This window comes from Dromaius novaehollandiae, chromosome 8 (genome assembly GCF_036370855.1).
Source record: "Dromaius novaehollandiae isolate bDroNov1 chromosome 8, bDroNov1.hap1, whole genome shotgun sequence".
NCBI classification, from domain to species: domain Eukaryota; kingdom Metazoa; phylum Chordata; class Aves; order Casuariiformes; family Dromaiidae; genus Dromaius; species Dromaius novaehollandiae.
The window spans coordinates 5,485,791-5,510,688 of NC_088105.1; positions in this window are offsets into that span (position 1 = coordinate 5,485,791).

The following is a 24,898-nucleotide window of genomic DNA, read 5'->3' on the forward strand; positions in this document are numbered from 1 at the left end:
GCACTTCTTTTTCCCACTGACATGGTGGATCTTTAATCTGAGTGAGTACTTTCTATGAATACAGAAGTAACAGCCCTTTTACTGCATGGCAGGTGGAACACAACCAAACCTCCATACTATTTGCTGTTCTCCCTGGTAGTATGGCTGATTACGTCAGCTGCAGTCACAGTGCACAGAATCACTGAATAGCCACCGTCTCCCACTCTCTGAATCATAGCTTCTCCCATACATGTATTTTTTAAATGTCTTAATTTTAACGAGGTTTCTAATACGAAATTAATTTTCCAATTTCCTGCTCATCAATTACATTACCAACGTATATTATATATACACATTATCAATGTATATTTTACTACAGTGTCCATTTTTTTCCCATAAGCAACGTGGCAGTATGAGTCATTTTTCATGACTTCACAGTTGCATCATTCTAACATTTCTTTTTTACCTTAATATTTCTGTAGCTATTCTGATTTGTTCAAAACTATCCAAATGAAGGTGTAGATTAATACCAAGTGAAAGAAAATGGCAGTGTATATGAAATAGGCCAGTCTGTCAGCACTGAAAATACATGTCTATTTATCTACAAAATAGGTTCAAGCAGAGTATTGGCAATTTAAACCTCTCACTGTCATACAAATCAACCTCAGATCAGGACTGGCTTGCAGGGATCAAAGCTAAGGGAAGTACAGCCTCTTTGCCCACTGAATAAAAAGAAACATGTCAAAGCAACAACTAAAATTAGTGCAAGTGTAAGAAATAGAGATTTTTCTCACATTAGCTGATTTTAAATAAAGCAATCTGAGGGTTTTAAGCAGATGTAACAAAATTACAACATTGAAACATGTTTCTCCTATAATTGATATATTGACTTTCCTTGACAAAGTAATCCATGTTCTGCATAGCATGTACATGCCACACCACAAATATACATTCCTCAATAGTTTATCTTGCTATATCTTTAAATGTACAAGTTACTCAGAAATCAGATGGTACAATAATGCATATCACCCTTTTTATATTTTGGCTGAACTGGTTTATGAGGAAGATTGTCTAGAGCAATCTATAACCCCTGGTCCTTTCTATTGTAATCTATCCTGCATATCACCTTGATATATAGGTGAGGCTGTTAATCAGCTATAGTGGTTAGGAGTGATTTTTTAATTTTCTATACACCCATAACAGCAAAATCACTAGTTTAATTGCAGTTTTACTAGGATATCTTATTTTTATGGGAGATCAAAAAAAGAGAGAAAAAGTAACTGACGTGATTGCAGTAAAAAGATTAAAAATGTGATCTGCAAAACAATAAAGAACATGACCTGTAGCCAAGAACAGAGAAAGGATAAAAAGCCAAAATAAAACTTAAAAATTTTAAATCTCATATGTACAAGCCAACCTCAAGACTACTCGTGACTGAGATTCTGAATACTTTACATCAGCAATTGTGCCTTTGGGGAAAAAAGATGGCATTATTTTTAAAGAATTCTGAACACCTAAATATTTCCTTGAAGTTATCCAGTTTGCATCTCTGAAGCGGTCCGGTTTCTGTAGTTTTAGGTGCTTAAGAAAACTATTATGAGCTTGTTCATGCACTCACTGAAATCAATTCTCTAATTTGGTCACTGACTTTGTGAGCAAGTTTCATAGTTATTCTTTTTGTTGCTTAGTCAATTTTGACTATAATTAAAATTAATCACTTTGGATATTTTATATAATCTAATAAATTTGCATTTTAATAGTATATTTTATTATATTTGAATGAGGATAATCCAAAGAATAAGCCCATCAGCCTGGGAGTCAAAATCTCTGGTTTTATATCCTGCTCTGTAATACATGATTTGATCTCACACAAATACTTAAACACTTCCTCTCTCCTGTATAGAAAAGGAAATTTTTCATTTTCATAATTTCATTGTTTTGAGACAAATGAATGGGCAGAATTATGTATAAATATTATATAAATATCAAAAATTTTAAAAAAACTATATTCTATATGGGAGTACTAGTTAAACAATGTACTGAGATACAATAGTGAGTCAGTGAATTAGAAACAGGAAACCCACTGTGCAGAAGCAGTGCAGTAATACAGACTGTTCAATATGTTTGGGCTAATACTAGACAGTCAGAAAAGAATGTATTTCATTCAAGACAATTTCTGCTACTAAATTTTTAACTGAAGATAGATTTGTTCAATTACCCTTGCAGCTGTACCTACAGGTCTTGCTTTGCATTGGCTTTTTGTTAAATTTAAAACTGATCTTAAAATCCTACTTTAAGGTGTAAGAGATTGAAAGGGCTTATTCAGGGACACCCTGTGAATTGGTGTCTCATTGTACTTCCCCGCATTCATGACCTAGGATCCGCAGGTTAGTCTTTTTTATTCAATACATCACAAGTCACAGAGTAACAGGGATTTTAACTGTTTGGCTATAGTCTTCCGAATAAAACAGAGGAAAAAAAGCTACAATCCTGATTTTCTATTTCCAGAAACAATAAATAATTTTCAAGCCTAATGTACTGAGAAGGGGCTGAACTGACCTGATAGGTCTAAGTTTACCAGTGATGCTGAAATCAGTAAGTTCTGGAAGTGATCAGTAGTTCTCAAGCTCATCTCAGCGTTTAGATGTCTAATTAGGAGCCTCAGCATCTAAACTGAGACATCTAAATGTTATAAAGTTGGCTTAAATAACAATAGCTCAGCAGTATGCTTAAAGCTAAATATGTGAATTAGTTTTTGCTGGACAAGGGCTTATCATTGTAAAATCTGTGGAAATATTTTGCACAGCAGTCTCACAATATGACATCTTGGCAAGAACAGAATTTTTGCTATCTAAAATTTAGAGAAGGAATTTGAACAGGAAAAACGGATAATTTCATGGCTTTAAAAGAAGTTTCATTAGAAAGGCCTTATGTTGACTCAGGAAGAAAAGAATGCCTTACAAATGTCATGGAAGACAATGTTCAATGAAAGCACAGTTGCAGCAGGAAGGGTGTGGGGCACGCTGCATCTAAGGCAATAGTAGAAATACAACATCATTTGATCTGAATGTCTGGTCACTGAGGAGAAAAATAGCAACAACCAAATGCCTCCTTAGACTAAAATTTTTTAAATTGTAAAAAGCAAAGCAGTTAATTCTGTTAAGGTGAAGACATAATAGAAAAAAAAAAATAATTTCTTCAAGTGTGAACACTTTGAGACCCCCTAAAAATAGAAATGCATATAATCTCAATATCGCTTAGGTTGAGGAAACATCCCAAAACATAGCAAGTTCCATAGAAGGGTTAAATATTTTAGTAATATGAGTATTTAAGTGTATTAATATGTTTTTACATTAATATTGCTTATGAAATGCAAATCAGTGGCATATTATCCAGAATTGTCAAGTTTATTTCTGCTTTTTACAGGTAAATTACATCACTTAGAGGTTTTTGTTAGGTTCAACAACAGATAACAAAAAATTTGGAAGCAAGCTGATCATTAAAAGCAGAATTACAAAACGTTGGAATGCCCTCTTTAGCTGGGGAACAAGGAGAATGGAAATCACAGTGTTACAACTCTACATCACACTGAAATTATACCTCTGCATCTTGCAGTGAAAAATAAACTGGGAATATCTGTTAAATGGAGAAAAATGAAAGAGGTTTGTGAAACATCAGGAAAAGCCATGAGCCTAACACACAAACATCAGAAGACAGGAAGATGGGTGTAGGGCATCGTTACTAGGAGAAAATAAATAAATCAGAGACAAGCATTAGCTCTGTAAGCTGTAGATTCTTCTATATCATATGTGTCTTCCTCCCTGTGCTGTACTTCAGATTCGCAGAGGTATAAGTATTATACACAGTTATTATACTGAGTTGCAGAAATTAGCTTTATGAAGATTAATATAGTGAAATTACCTTCCCTGAATAAAGAGGGCAATTTGTAAAACCTTACCTAACTGATGATTTAAAGCTAGATGACTTGATACTACATGTTTAACTATATGAGCAGTTATGCATGTGCTTATGTGTCTTGCTGAAATAGTGCACAGCAGTTGATAAACTAGATCGATATTAAGAGCAAGATAGAAGGAATAGTTTTAAAAATAAATCAGAAAAATGTATTATTGGCAAAATAACTTACATAAAAAAACAGGTAAAGAACAAAAGACAAGTAACTTTTACAAAGCTTAAAAAATATCGAACGAAAATTATCAGTATTTTATAGGAAGTGTCATTACTCAAATGAATCAGATAATTTGGCTAGAAGCAATATTAATTTATTGTCCCAAAGGAAATCTTCATCAGATCCCAGCAACCTCCCTGACTGCGAGATCAAACATTCTCTATTACAGATTAAACTGCAGATCTTACCCTTAGTTATTATTGCTTTCAATCATGTCAGTGCCACTAAGTATCTATAAAACCCGAATAGTTGTTCTGAGATTACTCATTCCATTGCTATGCTATGAGACTCCAGTAGTATTCAGCCAACGTGCTGCCTATGGCATCAGGTGTTACTGCACAAAACCTTTTTACCTTCAGCTACCTGCGTGGAATCGTAATCAATCTCAGTAAGCCAAAACTTCTTGCATGCTAGCTGTTTCCTCTCAGCCTGTGCTTACTGGGCAGGGGAAGCTTCCTAGCTAATTGCTAGGAATTGTCAGGAAACCCATACCTATATTGTTAAAGAGACAGTAACATTGCCCTGTGAACTGATCTTTGACGGACAACTAAGAGGGAGCACATGGAAATATGACATGGAACACTTGTCCCAGAATATCTGAGACATAGCTGAAAATACATCTCAGATTGTAATCTTGGGTAAACATGCTCCATAGGTATATGTATGAGAATGAATACTTCTTGGTTTGTGGTAGAGTGCCAAAGGCTGACATGAGATACTTCCTAGGATCTCCAGCAGAACAGGTTAGACAGGCAGATCTAGAAAGAACATCAGACCTTGTGTAGAATTTCTTCTGCCAAATGAAGGGATCTTAAAGACATCAATATAGATTTTGCTACATGCCCCAGTCTAGTCCAGCATCTACACATACTTACCACCAGAAGGTTTTCTCTAATGTCTTAATGTCTTTGTTTCTTGACCGAATTTAACAGTACTGCTTCTAGTACTATTCAGCACAAACAGCTTCTTGCATACTTGAGATGTTCCCCTTGAACTTTTCTTCATAAGGTTGCTCAGCCCTAACTTTTCCCATCAGTCTTCTTAAAACACTTTTCCTTTAGCTATAATTACTCTCACTGCTGTCCGCAGAACTCCTTTCAAAATACTGCACTGTTGTTCAGCTGCTTTTTAAAGTTATCTCAGATGAAATCCATGAATCCCAGACAATTTGAAAACAACTAACATCAAAATATGCTCCTCTTTCCTCTTGCCGTTGTAGCCACAGCTTTATCTTTTTGTTCCTAGTAGACACCTCATCATAAATGACATTTTAAAATATCTCTCAAGAATGATTTAGGTTTGGTTGATCCAGGCTGCAGCAAAGAGTTGGATTAGAAGATCTTCTAAAGTCCTTTCCAACTTGGTTTATTAATTCCTGTATTAAGAGACTTCTATTTATCAAGCAATACTTAGATGTGGAATCACTCCTCCAAAAAATCTACACTTACTCTAACCTTTTCTTCTGATTCATATGAACATACCTTGTTCTTTGTGACTAGTAAGCAGTCTCCTCTGTGTGAAGAGAGAGAAGGGTTTCTTTTTGACTATCTACAGGAAAGCTTCACTAAGGCTTTTATTCCCTCTGAAAGCTTACACTCAGAAAGAGGGAGTTTCCATCTTCGGAGATATTCAAAACTTGACTGGACATGGACATGGGCAACCTGCTCTAGCTGATCCTGCTTGAGCAGTGGGATTAGACTAGATGATCTCCAGAGGTGCCTTTCAACTTCAACTGTTCTGTGATTCTGAGTGTCTAAGACAAGGTACTGTATATATGTATTTTCTACTAACAGGTTTTCATCCTGATCAATAAGAGAGGAACAGGATCAGACCATTAGTGCTGTTTGTGTCTGCATGAGTGCTGTGTTGTCTGTGTTGATCTGTGTGGCTGGCTTTGTACATATGTGTGTATATGTGTGTGTGTGTGCGTGTGTGTGTACGTATGTATGTGTTTGTGCATAAACATATATATGTATGTGTGCATTTTAGGAACACATGCTCAATCTCACTACTGGCTGGACATGGGGATATGGAGCTGTGGCGGCCTTGCCTCTTTTGGGCTACCAGACTTGACATCTCTTAACAAAAACCATAAATATAAAACAAAAGGCAACATCTTTACTTAGCAACACTTTGCAGTTATACAGTAAATATTAAATTGGTGGGGAAAAGGATGCCTTTAAGCATATCTAGCAGTTGTAGACAACTTAATGCTAAATTCATTACTTGATCATCTAATAAAACCATCATGAACAACAGCTAGAAACTGGATCTGACATTTTGTAAAGGCTGAAAAATCCCAACCCCTCGAGAATGTAAACTGACAAAACCCACCAACATTAGCGTCACAACATCTCATAATAAGAAGTTAAAAAAGGCAATTTTTACAACTGACCCCTTGGAGATAAAACACATGAAAAATATGGTAACAGCAAGACATCAGACAGAGGTATCACTGAAAGAGAAAAGCAATACAATAATACATTCTGCAAAGAAGTCTGAAAAAGAAATTATGGAGTCATATCATGACGAAAAGATGAAAAAACAGTACTTCAGTCTGAGCAAAACATTTTTGCTTGAAAATTTTGTTCCACTTATCAAAACAAATAACTATTTGCATACAGCTGAAGATGAAATAATGGAACTACAAAACTATACATGCTGTAAGGATTCTTGAAAGAGAAATCCTACAAATCTGAGAAATCAAAAATCTATTTTCCAAAGAGAAGGCGGCCCTTAGGACCAAACCTGAAAATGTATCTCAATACAGGTGAGAACATGGAATTTTTGTTAGAACACACTCATTCAGAAAATAAAAACACAGCTTAAAAGCCTGAGTTACATGCTCATGTTTCCTTAATGAGGAATAATTCCTAGGAATTACTGACTATACCTGAAAACCTACTAAAGCTGCTCACTAAAATCAAGCAAATGATACTTTGACTCTGATTTCCAAGCTTTAAAGTATTATAGTATACTGGACAGCTCCAAAGTTTTTTAAAGAATTTTAATTTTTTTTATATTAAGAGAAAAATAAAGTGTGAAGCAGAGTACCAGTTGTTCTTACATACAAAATAATTTAATAGTTCTTAACTGGACATAAGGGATAATTTCTTTCACAATAAAACCACATCTTTTACCTAACTGCACGATCTGCATATACTCATCTCTGAAATCCTGCTATATATCATATGGGAAAACAATAATTAATCACCTTGGCACAAAAAAGTAAGAATCCATAACTTCATACCTTTAACCACCTTATCTCCTTCCTTCATGTGAGCAGTAATGCTCTTGACAAGGTTCTGCCACTAGGTCATCTCTTCCCTCATGCCCTGCAATTAGGCATATGTATCGGCTTGGCTTCAAACACGACAAAGCAGGTAGCAACTGTTCAAGGAGCCTGATGCATTAGCCAGCTTCCAGAATAGCACCAAGCCAGTCTGCTCATTCTGCTCTGTGGCACTGAGGTGGTGTTTCCTCACCATTCCTGCAAGTGTTGGGTTGGGAAACTTAGGAATCTTTCATTTTGATTTTAAAAGAGAGACATGCAGCTGTCTGTTTGATCATGATATACAACTAGCTAGTAACTCATGATCTGCTTGAAAAAGGGATTCAGTTCCTTAACTGTGCTTTGTAGCCCCTTCTTTCAGCTATTTTGAGAGGTTGACACAGATTTCTGTCTACGGAGATATCTCCTCAGTTTGGCTATACACTCTGTCAACAGATCGGTGGTGGTGGGAAAGCGGTGACTGGGCTTTAAGCTTGCTTTGCCATAAACAGTGGTGTGATACAATGCTTTAATATGAAGAGTATTTCAATCTAAATTTTTCCATAATCTCTATGAACATTGTGGATAAAAAAAATCATTGTCATTAAGGGCCTCTACCTTTAGCTCCTCCTTTTAGAACCAGAGTAACATTTTAAGGATCTAGTCATTTTCTCAGTAAATCTAACAGAGTCCCACAGGATTTGGTCCTGAATGTGTTAAGGTCCTGTTCTTTTTATTTGGTACATAATAAACTTTACATTTTCCATTAATTTTAAGCTTTATTTATTCTTAATTGCCTTTTCTATCTTGTCTTGTTAATATGTCTGTTATAAAGACATTCTTGCCTAAAACGTGAACAGTATGTAAACTGAAGTCCATTTTGTACACAGTTCTTTACATCTGCTTATATAAGCTTTTGTTTAAATAAACCCAAATACTGCCATCAATGCAATCATTATATAGTCACCAAATCCTGAAGCCACGTATGTATAAACAAGACTGAATTAAAAAATGAACCAATGTCCCAAATAAATAAATAGATACTGGACATAATCTACCATGGTATGTATTTGATTTGTTTAGTTTTGCAATTTGGCAGATGATAATTCACATGGAAACATCATTAACAATTGCCAGTAGTTCTATTTGGAAAGATTAATTTGTACAGAAGATTTTGCCTTAATGAGGTTCCACTTGAAAATGAACTAAGATCTATTGAGTTGGTGCATTTTAATTAGTACTCTAAGAGTTAGCGTTCGTTTTTGTTGCTGTTGTAATTTTTGACCTCTAATATAAATGATCAAATAATGTACAAAGCAGAGGTTCCATTGAACCTTATTACCAGCTTTTAAAAGTGATTACATCATTTAAATTTCTGTGATAGCCTAATGTTAAACAGCAAAATGTAGACCCGTCTCATCTATACTGATATTTTATATGCTAATTTTTTCACAATTATAAATATCTAGGTAAAAGTAATCCCCATCATTATTAACATATTTTCACTGCTGCAAGACAAATCAAGAGAATGACCCTCTATTATACAGTGGCATGGCTTAGAACAAAGTTTGACATGAACTAGGCATTTCTGAATGACTGACTAAAAAAACATCCTTGTTCATGGCATGTATGAAATGATATCGCTGCAACCACCGACTAGACAGACGGAGGAATAATGAATGACCTGACGAAAAAATCATTTCTCCCATCACACTCAGTGACAGAGAAAGTGTTAGGGAGCGGTGAGAATGGGGCTGCTCCATGAGGGAGGATGACCCGGGAGCCAAGAGTGACCATGGCACTGGCAGGGCCATGCCCTCCCTGACCAGGGCACTGCCCCACACGACCTGAGCAGGACGAGGGTGCTGGTCATGACCAGACTCATCATCAGTCCCAGACAGGGTGGACTGATGAGTCAGCTCTGGGGTACATCCAGGGAGTTCAGTCAGGAACAGGACAAGACAGGGCTGGAGACAAGGCCACCTACATTAGACCTGCAGGTGCATGCAAGGCCCTGAAACAGAGGATTATTTAGATCACTGTGGAGTGCCATCCCTCATAAATGTCCCCAACATCTTTTTTAACCAGCTTGCATTAAAGAAATTCAGTTTTCAATCTTAATGAAGTAAAATTATTGACCTCTTTATTTTCAACTCAAAATAACGTTGATGTTTTCTCTAATATCTTTAATCTAAAAATGTAAATATATACCCTTACAAAATATTAAAAGTGAAATGAAATTTTTCTCTGCATCTGAATTTTTAGGGAATGTTTCAATTTACCTATTTTATTTTACTTTTTGCATTGTTAGTGAAAAAAAATATGCACAATTTGAATAGCACCTTTGACACGGAACAGAATCTGTTAATTTCATTTAAATACTGTGGTTATGAAGAGCCAGCACTGAACTGCAGCTATCTTGTCTCCAGTCTGTGTTAAAAGGTACTGCACTCATTTATAGTCCTTTCACATTTGGAGGTTACCTTCTCACTTCTAAGCGTCAAATGCACAATATGAGTTAAGCACTAAAGTTGAATTAAAACAGAACTGAAGTACTTACATGCATGGTCAGATCTGCTGCTATCCCAGCAGGCTTGAGAGGTTCCGCACTTGTCTAAAATTCTTGGACTACATCCTACAACTTAGGCAATGAAGTCTTACAGACATGAATATTGTTTTTCTGTTTCTCGGAAGAGGATGAATTCAAAACCCTAGAGACATGATATATTTTATTTTAAAATCTTTTATACAAAAGACAAGATACAGCATTTCATTTACTTGGAGTGACTGCCATAGAGCAATAGTGTCTCTAACACTTTCATAAGGAGACAGAATGTTGTCTTCCTAGTATTTCTTGATTCTGTTGGTTCACTGATGCAAAGACCATGGGTCTTTGATTTTTCCCTTCCAACTATGTTTAACTAGATTGCTGCATACAGTATATTTACTCAGTGATGCACATACATTACAGACGATACTGAATTCACCAAATCTGTTTTGGCTATGTATAAAGCAACAGAATTACTGTTCTGGCCTTTTCAAAAGGTTTCCTGGAATTCGCATTAGAACGAATGGAAAATTACATTACTGCAAATATAAACAGAAAAAAGGGAAATGGTTTTGTAAATAGAGAATCCTAATGGTAAAATTTAATAGGGATTAAAATGTCTTCAACACTTAGAAATGATTTTTTAATGCAGATGCTGTTTTTTAGGTTTTGTTTGGTTCAAGGACTTCCTGAGAGTCATCAACTTCAGTAAAGCTATTTACAATATGATTTATTTCAAATTATTCTGTAGGAGGGATATAATTCTCTACTGAATTCTACAACATGCCTAAATAATCTGCCATGAGACTAAGGTCTATTATATGTTATAAGGCTTTTTTCAGGGAGTATATTCTGCATAGACTTGAAAGCTAGGGGGGACAGCAAATGAGGTGAAATACACAGCCCCAAGATGTTTAGGAAAACATCGTGACAACAGCTTCAGTATTTTACTGGAGTTGATTTTTCAGCCTGCTCTATTTCACAGAAAAAGAAAAAATGAAGAAAATCAACTCCTCATTGCTCAGTTGCATTATGCTCCCTTCCTTGCTATTGCAAAAACTAATTTTCAAAGATGTAATTTCTCCAGTGTTCAATTACAGTTTTCCTAAGCAGTGCCATTAGAATATGTTTCAGAGATGGCAGAATTCAGGATGAAAATGCTATAAATGATGGAGCTCTAAAGTATTAGCAGGAAGAACAGATTAAAAGTTTCAGCTTGAAAAAGCAGCTGGTGTAGTAATGGGAACTCAGATATTTCGCAACATGTTCACTTCTAATTAATTTTTTCATCCTGTGATAAAAAAGAGCAATTTAAGTGCTCACTAGGAATAGATCCTGATAATTCATCTCCCTAAAATCTCCATATCTACATACACAAATTGACGGCTACTCTGTGTTCTACTTCTGAAATCCACTTTTTACCTCCTTCATCATGCACAATGATCTCATGGGAAGAAATTGCCACCAAACACCCATGAGGGCATGAACATGTCTTTGCCAGTCCTGCCTCTTTAAGGGCACTGTTCACCCTGGTTTCCATAACTTTTTCCGTATGTCTTTCGAGAGGGACTGCTCCCATCTGATCTCTCTGGATGTTCTTCCAATATACTTTTTCTTAACATTAGCAGGCTTGATTTTAACGTTAATTTTCAATTGCAAACACAGCTATGAATAAAATACTTGGGTCAGCATTTTGGAAATTGTTTTTTTGCTAAGCTTTTTAAAAAGTTTACATCATAGTCATTCGATTTGCAAATGCTTACCTAAAAATTACAATGGCCGTACTCCAGTTATTCAGGATAACAGAAGTGGATATACGAACATATTTAGTATATACACCTTCAGAAAAAACTTGTTGGCAGGTCCTGTAAAGAGCAGAGCATTTAAAGCAGTAGACGAAGTCGCTGGGCATGGTATGATGTCCCCAGGGATGTGGCACTGTGTCAAGAGATGGTAGGACATGGTTAATCCCATTCACGGATAATTAAAAGCTGACTGCATTATCATTATTATTGCTGTAATAGAGATTTCAACCGAGTCTCTAAACACATCACGCTGAGCACAGAGCAAAAAAATAGCAAGAGCTAGTCTCCATAAGCGGGACCTCATAAAATTACTAAGAAAAAGGAGGACAGGCATGGCAAGAAGGAACAAAAGCGTGACTTGTGCAGCTGGCTGGAGTTCACGTTGACAGCTCTCCCTAAAGAGCGGAGCATACAGGTCTCCTGAGTCCCAAGAGTAGTCTACGAAAAAAATGCACACAGAAAACAGATTTTAGCTTTCTCTGATTTGCATGATTCTCCTCTCAAGAATTCATGCCTTTCACACCCCCTTGGTTCTCCTTTACTTTCAATCTTGATATATACCACGCTGGCCAGCTCAAGGCCCACTGAAGTCAGTGGGAATACTTTACATTGACCTCATTAAGTCGCAGAATAGCATAATTCTCTCCTATTCCTCGCTGCCTCCTTACTTGCCACCGAAAGAAATGGTATAGGCAGCTTGTGCATGGGAATTGCCACACATCACCTGGGCACCACCGGCAGGGTTTGGGCAGTGGGGGCTGCCGGATGCCCCAGGCAGGAGGAGGCAGCAAGCTGCCCCGCACCGGTCACAGCTGGTTCCAGCTGGTTCCAGCCGGTTCCAGCCGGTCTGTAACGGCTGCGAGCAGCCCCCGTGCGCCGCAGCAGCTGCTCCCAGAGGAGCCCGCGGCACCAGCAGCTTTAGCAGAGGGCAGGAGCCGCGGGGCAGCACTCCTGCTGCCGGGGGGTGTGTGTGGGGAGAAACGAAACGGGCAGGTAGAGGAGACGAGTAAGGAACGAGGAACAGCAAAAGCAAGAGTAAGCAGAGTGAGAAGCAAGACATGGCAGAAAGAAACAGTGACACCCACGACCCCAATCTGGTGCACCACGTGTCGCCTTGCAGAAGCGACTGGGACACACAGCAAAAATGAAGGAAGTTGAAGCTGGCCGGGGAGGGGGAGTGTAGGAGACGTGTTTGGAGTGAAGGCTAGTGTGGGAGGAGGAAAAGTGTTTCTCTGTTTCGTCATTCGTTTATGTCTCTTTTTCTCAGTACCCAAATTAGTAATCAGAAATCTGTGTTAATTCGTAATAAATTACAAGAAGTAAAATTAAACGAGTTGAGTCTGGTTTCCCTGCAACACTCACAGGACTCAAAAGGTGTATTCTTATTTAGCATTCTGGCTCGGGCATTTAAGAGCCTTAAATTGCTTGCTGGAGTGAGGCTACCCATAGTAAAATAACTTTCCCCAAAGATTGGTCCTGCTCGTCATTAACATTAAAGAGCCTGCTTTACACCTTCGAGATTGCAGATTTCAGAGTACTTTAATCCTTCCGGTATAAAGAATATCCTAAAAGTTTTCACTCTGCAAATTGAAATGTGAGTTCATTGCATCAACTTGCCAGTGCAAGAAAAAGGTAAAGCTCACCTGAGCTTAACATTACTTTATTTGTGGCAATATCATTCAATAGTCTTTTTTTAAAAAAAACTTTGTCATTGTAATTACTTAGCTGGCATGACAAAGCAAGCCGCCAACAGTTACCTTTATTGTTTATTGAGAAATACATGTACAGTTCCCTCCCTGTTTCAAATGTTTAATTTTAGGAAAAAGACATTTTAGACTAGTGCAATTTTCACTGGAAAATAGAGTAATAACTGATTTGGAAGGATTTATAGACTAATGTGACTGAAATAAAGGGAAATCAAAAGAGAAAGGGAAGACTATACTGGTTATCTGCCTTCTTCCCATGTCCCACAAGCTCAGCTTTTGAAAGCATTTCTCTTCTTTGCTTTTACTTACCATGCGGCAGTATCATTTTGCAGCCCTACAAATCAATGCGTGTTTGCACCATAACTACCCAAGAAAAAGCTCTTCTATTCTGAAGAACTGATGAGATGTTTTAGAAAATGAATGTCAACAATTACACAAAATTTGACCTCGGTATCATCATCATGTAGTTTACGCAATAGTCCTAAGCAGCACTTGAACTGTACTTTTATGCTACTGAAGTACCTCTAGATCTCTGTCTATTTTTCAGACTACAAACTTAGTCTTATTTTTCAGCATCAGACTTTACTGTGATTTCAGTGCAATGACACTTTGCTTCTGAAAAGTTGCTTGGGTCAATGCAGTGACTGGGATAATTTGCATTCAGTCCTGTGATTCTCCTACTCCGCTCATATCAGGTTATCTTCCTTTTATTTATCTCTCATCCATCCCCCTTCGCTTTCTGTTTGTTTGGCACTAGCATCTCAGAGGTTCAGCAGTGATAAGGGCTTGTGAGGTTATGGCTGTAAGCAGATCTGACCTGCCAAGGTGAACAAATGCAGAAAGCAGCAAAGGCCGACCACCCTTAGCTTTCAGTGCAAGATTGAAGTGCTGTCTGTAACATTGTTATTAGAGCGACAAGTTTTTTCAGCGACTAGAAGTTCAGATGCAAAATGGAGAAGTGAGCAGGAATCCTGACTGCAGAGCAAGAGAGCTGCCTAGAGGTCCCTCCCTCTACACAGCTATCAGATTGTTTCACTAGTTCAGGTGTATTGGTGGGACTAACTTTCTGGAAAACAAGTACTCTTCCAGAAGTTTATCATACGTCTTTTTGTACCAACTTGTAGCTATCAGTTTTTGAATGCTTCTAATACTACTTGAAAAACATTACAGTTCCTTTCACATGATTCTTACTTATTTTCTTCACCTAAACATATATTGTTCTGCACTGATGCTGTTTAACCAAGGAGTGGCAAAGATCTGCCTGTAGAGCGTTTCAGCCTGCTAGGATTTCATTACTGAGCTCATTTCACAAACAGCCACTGGAAAAACTGAGGAATGGATTGAGATTGTCACAAGATATTGCCAAACTATGATCAGGCTCATCTGGCTTTATGCAAATCATGAGTATAGAAGAAAGATTTTCAAATAATTTAATTAGGAGGGAAAACAATTTTTTAAGAGCCTTAAATATTAAATACCTACAGATAATGAATGAAGAGGCTATCTAGTAATGCATCTTGGTGTGCCAGAGGAATCTGAGTCATTGTTCAAAATATTTTGATAGCATTTCTTCAAGTAGCTCAAGACTTTAAAAGTTAATTTAGACTGTATTTAAGAAAGGCATTTGTTACATTAAAAGTTTAGAAATATGTTCTAAATTATATTTTAATGTTAGTATTAATTGTCATGTTTTAATGTGACCCATGTCTTTTTTTCTCACACATACTTTTCAATAACAAAAACTGCATTTATACTGACAGACTGCTACATCTGCTGTTTTGCACAGTATCCTAATTTTCTGATGAAACTATATGAAGCACTATACATTATTTTGTATTGAACTTATGATCTGGCTTGCTTTCTTAATTAAATTTATGAATTCTCATGGGGAGATAAGGTCTCTTCGTACCCCAAGACTCCCTATAGCTCTAGATCCATAAGCGTCCACTTATAGCTTAAATGCCAAAGAGATGTGTAGAATATTATGGAGGAACTCGGGAATATAATGGAACTCAGGGGGATTTGTGGGCAGATGGGCACCATCATCTAGACAGACTTTTCCAGGTGCTATCTTCATTTCAACTTCCTGCAACAACAGTCTAGAAAAGAGAATCTTTCCCTCCTGCAGTGGATGTTTAGGAACCTCTCACTTCCTAGCTCCCTGTCTCCTAGCCCCAGTTTCTGTGCTTGATGGTCTTCCCATTCATTGTCCTGGAGAGGTCACCAGATGTCCACAAGGAAGAAAAATCAGAACTTGGATACATCATAGAGGTGCCCCAGCATGTTCTGTGAAAGTCCCTAGGCTATCAGACAATACGGAAAGGACACAAAAATTGTTCAGGTCTGAGGCATTGGTTGGTATTTCATTTACCTTGAAATACCAGACAAATCTTGTGATGGTTGTGCCCTATTGCGAACGACTGAGTAGCAGTAGTACTCATTTCTTTGTAGCAAATGTTGCATGGAATATGTATTTGGAAAAGATGATAGGACATGGTGATCTGAAGACTGCATCAGCAGAGGCTTAAGATTGTTCATGAGAGTACAATCGTAGGGAGCCTCAAATAGGATATGAAGGCTGAAAGATCTATTGCTAAGATCATAATAATAACTAATGAATCACCAGAAATACTTCTGAAACTTTTGAGATACATTGAGTACCAGTTCTGCTTCCAAACCCATAAACCTGTAGAGCACAGTTCCTAATTACTGCATGTCAAATTCTCCATTCAAATAAATCAACTTTGCTTTATGAAAGTATCCAAAACTACATCAGATAAGAATCTGAACCATAAATCTGAACAGACTGGAAATGGAGATTAAGGTGTTCATGCCACTCTGATTATTTCTGTGGGCCTCTGTTTGTTTCATAACAGAATATCATTTTCCAAATCATACCCTGAAGTAATATGCTTTATTTTTTAAGTTAGACCAATTCTTGACTTTCATTAAAAAAGGTTATTCAAATTTAGTGAACAGTGAATTGGCATTTCTAATAAATCACAATTATACTGATTATATTGTCATTATTAAAATAATAACCATGACCCTTTGTTGTAGTCATTTTATATTGAAAACTCAGAAAGGTAAGCCCTTCACAACATGAATAATGATAATATGACTAATAATGATAACTTGACTGTTAATCAGCTAGGTGAACTCAAAGTTAGGAAGCTTGATAGGAAAGTACCTCAGTGAATTCTGTTGTGCATTATAGAATTATAAATGGCCATGAGCAAAACCTGCTAATAATAGTAATGTAGCATGAGCTGATTGAAATAGTGTTTGTCAAATTGTTTGGCCAACTATGTCATCAAAACAAAATTCACTTTCAAAAGCAGAATGTTTTGCAAAGTATAAAATGGCCTAACTTGTTTGTTTTCAGATGGCTTTCCAGATGTGCCTCATCTCCCTCAGCTGCGTCTGTTCTTTTTCCTGTAACAATCAAGAGTGTCTTCAGTTACTGTGGAGTAAGGATCTGAGCAAATGGGGATTCAGAAGAGCTGTAACCCTAGCTGCCTCTTACTAGCAGGCACTGCTTTGATTGCTGAGCGGAGCAGACCTTCCTGAACTAGCTTCAGATTGACTTCTAGTATCGACAGCAATTTTAGCTGAGCAACTGCTGAAAATTATACTTGCTCAGTTCTTTAAATCTGTCTTTCAGTGAAACGTGTAACTCTACCTACTGTTTTCTTAACTTGCCAATGTGTTTTTTATATTCCTCAAATTTCTTTCAGTCTCCTAAGTTCCTTTTGGTGGAGTCATCTGCGAATCATGTATTCAAGCAACAACTGTTAGCCAAAGCTCAAAATGTTACTGAAATGAGACTCTTCCTCAAAAGAGGCCTTCAAAGGAAGAGTTTATTCATTCCATTATGTTCTTTATAGCTGTTTTTCTTGGTAATCTTTTAGCTGCTGTATTAAGCATCAGTCCTGTTTACAAGTTTATAAAGCAAGATTAAATGGATGTGGACCAATTAGTATAATAACAGTGCCAGAGAAAATTAAAGATGGTCAGCTCATTATAGACACATCAAATTTAGTAGTGCCACTAGAGTCGGATTCTGTATAATGTTCGTTAGCTCATAAACACAGTGAATCACATTCAAATATTTGATCTGATGTGTACTGGGCCAATTATACTGGCATGCAGGTACTTAAATGAGTAATCCAACATCATTATTTTTGGTAATAGCTACTCAGTCTGGAATAAATGGCTGATAGTCTATCTCTAACCTAATAAACTGCAGGGAAGACTTCTAAACTGTAGTTCTTCAGTTCAGCTGCATTACCCGTGAGGGCCTATCTGAACTAGCTACACTCATGTGCCATGATCCCACAGCAGTGAAGCTATGAAGGCATGGTTAAGAGGTAGTATAGGTTCGTTACCTGAGTAAGCAGCATTTCAAATAGGCTTAAAAGAGATCTTGCTGGACACTGTAAAATTGTTCTTTTGATCGCTGTTTTGTCCAAACTAGATTGCAGGTGAGACATATAATGTAATAATAGTTGCTACTTACAAGCAGAAACACAGTTCAATATTCAGAAGTGGATTTAAGTCTCATCAGGATGATTCTGATCTCAGCTGTAATAGTGCAGTTCTGGAGGTATTTCTGTATAGCTTCACTGCATTTACTATAAGCTTGCAGCAATAGAACTGAGATCAGAATTTTCATTCATTCATTGAATCACAGCTCCATTGTAAGTAAATCACTGATAAGACTGGGCAAATTCCTAAATCTCAACTATATTTACTTCTTAGTGTCATTATTTGTTTGCAAGTTTGTATCAACTCTTTTAAGGAGTTCAAAGAGCTAGAAAAGAGCAAACAAAATTTGTCTGCAGAACATGCTTACCTAGATTATATTACAGCACAGACAGTTAAGCAGATGCATTGTCTGTGTGATCATTTTCTAGAATAAAGAAATAAGTTACTGGCAATTCATTAAGAAAGAACAAAGCTTTAGTTAAATGGTGCTATTGGTTGTTAATAGTCTGTGGGACAATAAGGCTGAGAGTGAACAGGTGATGATTATAGCACTTAGTACTTAAGGAGAACGAACGTATAGTGACTGCAAGCATTATAAAAATTACTTCTTAAGGTAATTGTGCTGTTAATTACAGTTCAGAAATAAACATCTGGTTGTAGTTACCTGTATGCAGCTATAAGAAACTGGTAATACAGGAAATTTCGTTTAAAGAATCCTTAGCCATAACATAAAATGTGCTGAGCCCAGAGCAGGTTTCAACCATCTGCTACTGTTTTTTGAAACATTGCTAACAAAACAAAGCTTGTTACGGTCTATTCCTGAGATGAAGGCCAAAAAGCAGTATTACATCATGATTTTTATCTTTTTTTTCCTAAATGTGTATTACTAATGCTCTGAAATTACACTTTGTAGTTATATACATCCCATAATTTTTACCGTAGTACACTGAGCAGACTTTATCAACATTAATTTTGTGCAGATAGTCATATTTGTACACTCATAAATGTGCCACAGAAAATTAAGGCTGTCACAGAATTTTATCATCTAATCATCCTCAAAGGCAAGCTTTTTGGTGATGCAATTCCTTTCTGTTATGCCTATCTTATCTGGATAATAAATACGCAGTAAGTATATAAAGCTGTCAGTGTTGAATGCCTGGTGTATCTTCTGTCGACTGGCTTCTCCACCCAGGAGATCGCACCAGCATTGAAAAGGTCCTATACCTAAGGATGTCAGGGACATGTTACACAGAAGTAATGATTACAGGGCTTCTCTCTCTCTCTCGTTACAACTGAGGTATAAAGACCTATGGTCACAAAGAAAATGTGTATCAGTCAGAAAACAAGCTAAATCTCAAATTGCAGACATCAATTGCAGACACAAGGCTGGAGCTGGTCAGAAGCTGTCAAAAATGTTCTGTTGTTGGAAAATTCAGATTTGCCAAACCCAATTTTGTAAGAAACAATAGATTTCAAGAAAAATTTCATAGATGAGTTTTCTTTATAAGCATATAATGTATTTTTTTTATCCAGATCAGGTCATCAGTGATTAGGACTCTGCTCTAAGTCCTTGTTCCCAGACTGGACTGCTTAAATACCAAGCTTTTTTTGCAATGGTGTTATAAGAGGGGGAAAAAATAAAATAAAGGCCCTCCCATTATTCCAAGAAACAGAAATTAATAAAAACAAATTTAGATTGTTCTCTCAGAGCTCAGTAGAAGAAGAACAGCTATTTCAAGTACCTTTTATTTAAATAATTAAATCTCAAGAGCCAAGAAAAGGATGCATCTATATACAGTTTTGGATTTTTGTTTTTTTCTCAGGAGTGTACACTACTTATTTCTCTGAATGTTGATTTACTGCTTAATTATCTGAATATCTGCATTCCCCTCATTTAGCATGTTACTTCAGTTGCATATAATATAAATCTCTATTCTATTCAAAATTATGTCAAGAAAACAAATTTGCAACATGGAAAATTCTTGTAAAGGTAGGCTGATTGGATATATACAGTCATAGTCCAGGTTCCACTAATGACCCTGTCTACAAATGGGGGAGAAACAAAAGTATGTTTCTTTAACAGCACATGAAGATGAGAACTGGAACTAGAAATTATGTACTCTGGGCTCATAAAAACACATTGTTGAAAATAATGCAGTTATTTTCACAGACATATACTCTCAAGAGAAAATATCCCACACTATTTGCAAAACAAACTGAAATGATCTGTGACGTTTCTGGATATGGAAGGCAGATGGAAATCTTTTGATAGTTTCAAATAAATTTTAAAATTGATGATTTAATTCAATATAATAAGATACCTATTCCTTGCAGTATCTTTTTGACATTTATTTTATAATTGTGCGTTAAACAAATGATCTTAATATTGTTATTAAAGAACACAAACTGCGTTTTAAATTTTGAAGTTAAAAACCTAATAAAATGATTGGGCCAGTTCACATCAAAAAAAACACTCAGAAGTGAATTTCCTTGGGTTTTCAGGAGCTACCAAGATTCTCCTCAGTCTTTCTGGGGTAACCAAGCGTATGATACTCCACCTCAGGTCATAACGCTAAAAAGATTGATCCTTATCTTCTTTTGAACAGTATTATTAGAGTCATTGGAATAAAGTTGTTAGAAATTAGATGCTGGAATAGAGGGATGCTAGTCTGGACTGAAAAATTTTAATGAAAATGCTTACAGAGGTTTTACCCAAGTGTGATTTTTATTTAGCTAGTTAAGTGAAATTTATTAAATTTTCCCATTCTCAGAAATCATGAATGTACCTTATACAGTGTAACGGATGATCTTCTCCTATCAGGCTGAAAGCACAGAAAATAGAATTTTCACTGATAGCAGTTTTATTTCTTTATACCCCAATGGTCTGAAGCACATATCTGTCAATTTTCTGTGTTAAAGGCTCTGTTCTTTCAATAATGATTCCTTGTACTATTTTGTAATTACTTATTTTTCATTCCCACAAATTGGATTTAGGTGTATATCTATTTTATATACCAAAAGGCACAAATTATCTCCATATTTCTTAACACTTATGTCTAAAAAAATTATACTTAACTAATGCTCAGGATTTGACATAAGTCAAAAAACCCAACAAAACTCAAGATGAACCCTCATCCTTAATAGATGACATTATCAAATGTGTGTGGAGGGCAAAAAAGCCAAAGTATTGAATACAGTGCATTTTAATATTCTTAGACCTTTCACTGCAAGATCTGAAACCAAATGGCAAGACATTAATCAACCTTGCGTGTCCAGTAAGCAAGCTGAATGTTAACGTGCATCAACTGCCTCAAGACTTTACCATTATATTCTTAGGAACTATTTTTTAACCTGTAAACTAAAATGTTAACAAAAAGGATACAATTATTTTTCAATTTAAAAACTGTATTTGCTCCTGCAGTTAATAGTCTTCCTCTTTATTGAACACACGGTATAATATTATCCTTAAACCAAAAATATCAAATAATACAGTGCTTTTTGAACTTTATCAATGTCCTAGATAACATAGTATTATTATATTGTGAACGGTAAATGTGAAAACTATCGTGTCTCCATTGTCCTGGGCAAATAACATAGCCTTTCTTTATGTTCTCTAAGGACAGTTTAGTTTATAAAATATTAGAAAGAAAAGAGAGCATTTTAAGATAAAACTTTCCTCACAGAACTGTGTGGAAAGGTAGCTGACCAGCATTACAGTGCACCACCTGAGTTAAATCTCAGTTTTCGCAGTTCCACTATATTGCTTTTAGAATATAGATGTTAAAAATACTGGAAACTTAAGCTGTACAAAGATTTAGCTGTAGATGAAGGGTCCTGGACAGAGAAATCCTAAGTTGCTTTGTTTCTGTTCTTCAGAGCATTATTTGTTCAGTGGGATTGCTGTAGTTAGGGAATGAGTGAGCGGAGGATGCCCTGTCAGGAGTCTCTGCAATTTCGGAGACAAAACTATCAAACAGGAATAATGACCTCTCACAGATCCCCTCTCATTTTCTCCATATTTTAACAGGTCTTTTTTCCTCTGCAAGTAGGATGTGTTCATATATCAAAATCTGGGAAAATTTCATAAAATCATCTTTACTACAGACAACTCTTTCCAAAGAGATAAACGTCATCCCAGGAAAGGATGATTCCTGGCCTTTTAAATAGTAAAATGAAGCATAAACCTGGCACTGTATGTCCTCCACAGAGTAAATATATCAGTCTCCAAATAGAAAATACATAGAAAATAACCAGACAGCCTTTCCTGTTCTGAGAAAAGGGTCCCAGAAGAGATATTCAGATATGTAGGAGATTCTGGAAAAAGCAGGAATCTCTTTTTTTTGGAGTTCTGCTTATCAGTTACTCCAGTTGCCTGTGGTCATGTGACAAAGAAAAGCAGGTGGATGAAGTCTACTAGGGCAGACATCTAAAAAAGAAATTTTAACATGAATCTAAGGCAAAAAATTGCAAATATTTTTAACATCATGAAAATTTGGATATTTTCTGAAGATAAGAATTATATTACCATGCAAACATCCAAAGACTGCAAATAAAGATGTGGCTTGATGTGAGGGAGACTAACAAATTGCACCCAGCTCTGTAAACTTGTAGGGGGAAAATTTTATCCATGATAAGAGTTGTTCTATTACAATCAGAAAAGAGATCAACTGGAAGACTTGTTTTCTTTGGTATTAATCAAGAAAAGGTTAACACTGTCACGCGTGATCATTTGAGTTTAGGAAAGAGAAGAGAGTCAGGTCCCTGCTTGTGTTCTCCTAACAACTTGCTTTATTTAAATTTAAAGGTTTGTGAACTTCAGAGCTACCAGCTCAGCAAAAAAAAATGGTTCCAACATAAACTCAGTAATGTCTTAAAGCAGGAAATGAGAACAACTATTAGAGGTCTTCTGATGTACTCTCACCCTCCCCTCCATCAACACAGGGCTGTTCTCTGTTTCACATTTCTTTATGCTTTTCCTGTCTAGTTCTAAAAGGCTTAAGTGATGGACTTTCAATTTCTTTACTTGTGAAAGCATTCTATAAACTTATGTATTCAATCCAGAAAAGCTGTTCTTGATATTCATATGATTTATTTATTTAATTCCGTCTTCTTACTGTTAGATATGTTAGCAGCACAAGGTTAAATAATGCCTTTTTCTCTCTGGTGGTTGTATATTTTAAAGTAAAAGTGAAATTTGGAAGTCTAAAGTCCTCGATTATACCATTTCCAAACCAGATATTTACTGTAAATTTTGTCTATCAAAAAATTTTATCAGGCTGTTTTATATACATTGGAAGTGAAAGAGAAAATATCTCGTTCTTCAAACTCCCCAAATATGCTTGTAGATATGCCTATTTATACAAGCATTTCAACACTGACTTCAGTGTGCATATTTCAGTGAAAAAATACTGTTTCGGCTAGGTCCTATATTTGTAGTTTTGAGACATTGTTGCCAGAGAAACTGCCTTTACACGCTCAGTATGTTTGCCGTGCTTCTGCAGAATAACATAAGCCTCCAACGAAACAAAAAGAATATCTGGATCAGTTGCTGAAAAAGAAAATCTCTTACAATTCAAGATGTATTAAGTTATTATAATATTATAGCATTTGACATATTCTCAGTACAAGATGATGAGAAGAAAGAGAAATCTGCAGTGAAAGTATCTTTCGACATCACTCAGAGGTCCTAAACATCAGGCAGGAACTTCTTCATTTTTAAACGTTTCTATATTTCACCATGTATCAAACATTTATAATTGCACAGATCAAACATATATGAGATAGATGTTCTTCAAATAATTGAACACATGTCCATAGTAGTAATAATAAATCACCCGTTGAACTACAGTATAATTTTGCTCAGGGAATAACTAGTATGTATTCTGAAGGCAGTAATTTACTGAGCCAGGAATTTATACTACATTAAGTTAATCCCAACACTGTTTAACATGCTTGAATCCTTCTTACAGATGCTCTTACATGCACAGTTGTTTCCATATTTGTCAGTGAACATTTCTGTACCTTTTTTAAATATTCCATTACTCCACATTATTTTTGCAGTCAAATTCAGATGCCTTTAATTGCAGCTTTAAGAAGACATCTTCAAAGCATGTAATTTGCCAATGACAGAGCTTCTGTTATATTGTTAGGACTTTGCATTTTACAAGATCTTACGGAGTTCAAGTAACTGCCAGACACAATTAAAAAGCTAAGTCTCCTGTTAAAGTTTATCAATGGGATATGATAGCCTTCACAGAACTATTGTGATGTGTAGTTATAAGAGAGAAAACTCTCCTCTTATTCCAAAAGCTTTGCTCTTCTCGCTAAAACCTTATTTCTCCAACTGCATGGTTTAGGATGGATTTTTTTGCCAACTTATTTTCAGTCAAATAGTTTATATCAGTTCATTTCACATTTCAATAGAGAAGAGTTCAGCCACATCATTGGATAGAAAAATTATTACCTCATTTAAATAAATACAAAGAAACAAACATAAGAATTTTTTTCTTGTGGGGCATGAGAAGGTGCCTTCGCTCCCTGCCAGTACTCATATTCAAAAGCATTCAATATTTGCCTAACTGCTGCCAGTAAAATTGATATGGATGAAAGCAATGGTTCCTGACTACTGAATGCTTTTGCAAAATCTCCCTCAAGACTGTAGAACTCTAATTTCCATGTTTTCAAAAGTGACTTCTCCTATTTATTCCCTTCATAAAATGTAAGAAAGACACTGCAGTTTGCACAAAGCATTGTGCAGTTGCACTGACTCAGCAGAAGTTTTATCTTCAAGGAGCAGGTTCTTTCAAAATATCCTGGCACTAGCAGGATTCTGCAGATCTGCATTATTCATGACAGTGGCGTGCCAGGCCGTATCTGTGATCCTACAGGAGCAGGAAGAAGTGTGCAGCATCA